Genomic DNA, 5,326 nt, shown 5'->3' with positions numbered 1-5,326 from the left:
GTTTTGGAGTGCTGCTTCTAGATGCCTGTAACCAAAACGAAATTAGAGGCCAAGGGTTGAAGTTTCTAATTTTAAAACAACCCAAATGAGCTCATGGATTAACAAAATTAAACGGATGGCGATGTCGATGTCATTTGCTACAATTTTAGCTTAGATATTTACTCACTTAAATTTCAACAATAACCTACTACAGTACTACATGTTGGAAATATAAAAGCAAATTACACCATTTTTGTTTAGTAATATGAGAAAATTTAATTGGAGAAGTGAACATATTGATGAACTGTGGTATAATGATAATTCATTGGCAAGATTACACTCATTGACACAAACTGTGGGGTTTTTTTTTGCATTTGTTGATACAAGCTTATACCACTTGTTAGATTGACACGAACTTGTTACAAAAAGAATAATAATAATCCCCCAAGGTTGGTGTCAATGAGTGTAGACATATGAGTTCACAAACTTTTGTATGTATTTGAGCAAAGTATAATCAAATCAACTGATTATTGGGCATTTACATTGGAGTATTTTTTCCAATACTCCCCCTTGAGGCCTTGAACGTTATGTTCATGCTCACAAAGAAAAGGTATAAGTTGTCTTGTTAAAACCTTGCTAGGTGGTTTTAAAAAAAAAAATCCCTTGTTAGGTAAATTCCTATGGGATAAAAACCATAGCCAGGAAAAAAAATAGTACTAATTGTTTCGGGGTTTTCTGATGTCCTGCGGGAGAGCTACAATTCCGAGACTGGAACCGGACGCCTGTACCTGCAAAATAACGGAGACTCCTGAGAGCTCCGCCTCCAACGGTCAAGTTAGTACCTGATTAAGGAGTAATTAATACAGAAATTAAAGTAATAAGGTCTCTCTAGGTGAGAGTATTTAATGTAGGTAATCTGCTTTGCTAGCGAGATCAGCCGGTTATTAGTGTGTTCTGTCAATTATTCGGTCCCTTGATTAATGAGGATTAATCGAGTATTTATAGCCTTGGGAAGCGTGCAACTCTCTAGGTTTAAGGTAAACCTAGGGCCGATCGGGCTTCTAGACTGAAATGGGCCTTGATGGCCGGTTGTCCCATTTGGCATGGGTGGACACGTGGCGTGTCTTAAGTGGTCCGTGGAGGACGCGTGGCGGAACCTGGTTGGTCCACTTGTCAAACGGCGCTTGGTGAATAAAAATCCCCTAATCATTTGCCCCTCACAGGTGGCACGCGACTGGTCACGTGTCGCCTGTGACAGGTGTCGCACGGTGACAGGCGACGGCCCGTTACAGGTGTCACCTTGCAGACGGCCGGGAGACTCTCCCGCCCAAATTTGAATTCGGAGGCGACCCTTCGCCTTCTCATTTTGCCTATAAAAGGAAGTGCTGACTTCGGTCATTTTCACATTTGAGAATTTTTGCGAGAACATTCGGACCCCTGAACTTGCTCTGACATTTTCGGACTTTTTCTGCCTACCGCCTGTTCTGACAAGCCGACTGACCCGAACTTTCAGGACTTCATCAACTGTCATCCGTTCAGGTAACTCAGTTCTCTTACTCTTAATTTTCTTTTTATTTTTTGAAATGGCACCATGGAAGCACACGACACGCCCTAAGTTAGTGATCAGCCGGTCACCGGGGACGGCTGAATCTAGGACTAGGAGTGCCGCCTGCCCTTTTCTGGACCCATCTTTGCCCTTTATACAAAGTCCGACTGAATCTGTGTCTATGCAGAACGTGATGGCCAGAACAAAAAAGACTGCTAGAATATCAAACTCAGACGGCTCCTCCCAAAGGGTACTCCTTAGCGAAACATCTGACCAGGCGCCAGATGTGGAACGAGGCGACTGTCAAGCTGACAGTTCTGAGAGAGGGACCAAGGTGTTCCCTTCTCATCTAACCGTGGACATGTCTAATTTACCTTCTGCTCCTTCTAAGGGAGAGGAGGCGGGCCCCTCTAGGAGAGGGGAGGAGTCGTCCTCTTCGGACTCGTCAGGGGACGAGTCCGATTCCAGCTCTTCTGACCATAGTTCTTCTAACCATAGTTCTTCTGACTCAGAAGAAAAACATAACCGCCTACAAGAGGCGAGAAGTTCCCATGCAGTGGAGAAGGGGGATAATTGGGCAGAGCCGTCCGCCTCTTACAGAGAGGAAAACACCCCCTACTACTGCAGGGTGCCCCGGGGCCGGATCGCAACCATGCGAGACAACGTGGCGAGCTTTATTGCTAACCACAAAATGGGCCCGGAGTATTTACTGTTTGTGCCGGATCCAGAAGATACTGTCGTCTGGCCGGCTGGTACCAGCTATGGTGACGGCTGTTTTGGCTGCTATGTGGCGGCCATCAAAGCTGGTCTGCGCTTCCCATTACATCCGGCTGTTCAGCGGATTTTAGATGGGTATGATCTGGGGTTATGGCAGTTAGCCCCCAACTCTTGGGTAAACGTACTCGGCTATGTGGCCGGGTGCGAACTGAACGGGGTGGAGCCAAGTTTTGAGGCTTTCGCCCACATGAACTATCTCAGCCGGACCCCTAAGTCGGGAGGTACCGGCTGGTATCAACTAACAAGCCACAGGGGTTACCTCATGACGAGAGGTAAGGCAAACAAATGGAAGGATTGGCGGAACACCTTCCTTATTATCGAGAGTTCAGACACGGAGCTGAACAAACGTTTTAACAAGTGGAACAGGGATCCGCCTCTTCTTGCAGGCGGCCGCAGCATGCCGCCTGTTCCCCCAAAGGCTAAAAGAGAGATCCTAGACAAAGGACTCTTCAAAGTAGAGACTAGGGTGAACTCTACTTCAGGGGTACGAGAGCAAGTACCCCTACACTGCGTCCCGAGCTTCAAGTGGCTCTATGATGAGTACTTCTTGGCCGCCTGTGGCCTCGGCAGTCGGTGCTCTAGAGGTAGCCGGCCTGACGAATACTCTGTTTTCTCACGCCTTGTTTACTTGGGATTTTTACTAACTTTGCTGTTTATTTCTTTCAGCCGACGCCATGAGTAGAATAACAGCATCTAAGACTGCGGCGGCCATGCTGCGGGTTTCGCTAATGAAGCAGTCGTACGCCGACTCCCCCAGCAAGGAGGCACCCTTGGTAAGCTTTAAAAACTCTTCCCCTTTAAGTTGTATTATGCATATACTAACTCTTTTTGTTTTCAGTCTGGCACTCCAAGGGCTTCTTCCTCGCAACAGCCGGACCCCAAGGCCCGGAGAACGACTGTTGCAAGCTCTCCTGGGTCTTCCAGGAAAACAGTGGCGGCTGAGAAGCAGCCGGCCACTTCTTCAAAAACCCAGGCGGGGCCGCCTAGATGTATGGAAATTTGCTTGTAAAAACTCACTCTTGCTTCCTTCTTGATTAGGTCTAACTTGTTTTTCCTTCTGCTTAATGCAGCCGGCCCCAGGGACTTGACTTGGTTGAGGTAGCCAAGTCAATGGTTAAAGTAGTTCCTCCCTCTGACAGGGAGGCGGTCAAGGGTGCCGGCACCCTTGACCTCGATGGAATTTCGGGGATCCTAGCTGAGGTATACCCTTTTGAAGTTCCAGGACGCCTGTTAACCCTTATGATTGGAAACTGACGCCTGTTTTCTTTGTACTTAGGCCCTGCTCCGAGTCAACAGCCTTCGCAAGCCGATTGATCGGAAAAACAAAGAGGTAAAGGCCGCAAAGGCTATGGCCGCCTCCAGCTGTGATAAAGCAATGTTTCAAATTGCCCAAAATGAAGTACTGACCATTGATCTTCTTTATTATCAGGCGCAGGCGACCGCCGCTGTTCGGGCTCAGCTAGAGGCGGCCCAAAAGAAGGTTGACGAGCTGGAGGGGACCGTCACCAAACTTAAAGCCGAGCTGAAGCCCCTTCGTCAGAAAATGCACTCTTACGAAGCCATGGAGAAATCTTTGGCTAACGTAAAAGAACGCCTGGTGAACCAGGAGAAGAGTCTTACCCAAGAGCTCTCGGACAAGGCCGAGCAAGAGAAACAAGAGCTCGTCCGGGAGATGGTGGAAGACTCCGCCCAAATCCAACGCATGACCTGGGAACGACTGTTCCCCAGTGCCGACTTTGCCTCATGGGAAAGAACGTACCGCCAGTGTTCGGAAATATATAATCAACAGATCCTGGCGGCTGCTGAAGAAGAGGCGATGGACGTTGCGTTGGAGGAGGAAGAGCCGGTTGTGGCGCTTGTGCCACTTGGGGGTAAGGCATCAAAAGATGATGCAGCTAAGGCCGAGTCCAGCAAGAAGAGTGCTGACCAGGCGGCTGCTGCTGATACTGAACTGCCCCCTTCTTAAGCTTTAAGTATATATATTTTTTTTTTTTTTTTTTTTTTTTTTTTTTTTTTCACGGCCTGCGTGCCGTTTGCTTTGTAATTACCCGGCCAGGGGGCCGGGGTTTTGAATATTCTGCTGGTCTTTTATGGCCGGCTCATTTTAATCAAATTTTTTGTTTTTGTTCAAATTTGTCTAAGTATTTGAAATTTGCTCACTAGACAGACTGTTGTGCATGGCCGAACGTTAAGACAGGTACTAATAGTAAGTATGCCGCCTATGCCCCTGGACGACTGGTTGTCTGTTTCCAGGATAGATGATCAGTCGGCCATTTAATCAATCGGTATTCGAACTCTTTATTCAATTTGACCAAGTAAATAGAATTACCAAGTAGCCAAGGAATTTAAGTAGGAAAACAAGCGGCGGGTACCGGTTGTTTCCCTTTATTGCCAATGTTGGCCTCTAATTTGTTATTTGTTAACCTAGCAAGAGTATTGGTTGAGAGCCTTTGTTTATTAAAAACAAGTGGACGACTCGTACCTTTTAGGCTCAGTACTAAGTTTGAGTGACTATTAAGTTAACATAGGAGTTACTTAGTCTTCGTCACAATATTGATTGAGTAGTAAAGGTATCAGGCGGCGTAGGCCGGCTAGACCCCTTGATTCACCAATGTTTGTTGGCTATTTACTCAATAGGTTATCCAGTAGGAATAGGGGTTCGAGTGCCCTTGTTTGTATAAAACAGGCGGACGACTCAAACTTTTTAGGTTCCATACCAAATTTGAAGGAGTGACTATGAGTTAACTTTGGAGTTACTCAGTCGCCGTCACTTTTGTTTGAGAAGTAGAGGTACCAGGCGGCGTAGACCGGCTAGACCCCTTGATTCGCCAATGTTTGTTGGCTATTAACTCAATAGGTACCCCCTGCATTTATCCCAAGTAATACAGGCGGTCATCTGACTCAGATGTCAACTGCTACCACTGGTTTGGTTAGTGATAGAGTTATCCTTGTCTCAAAAACGGCTACGTGGTTGCCCTTTGGGACAGTCGTATAGGTGCCGTGTAATTAGTTTATAGAACAATG

This window comes from Chenopodium quinoa, unplaced genomic scaffold (assembly GCF_001683475.1).
Source record: "Chenopodium quinoa cultivar QQ74 unplaced genomic scaffold, ASM168347v1, whole genome shotgun sequence".
Classification (NCBI taxonomy): domain Eukaryota; kingdom Viridiplantae; phylum Streptophyta; class Magnoliopsida; order Caryophyllales; family Amaranthaceae; genus Chenopodium; species Chenopodium quinoa.
Note: the sequence above shows the minus strand (reverse complement) of the source record.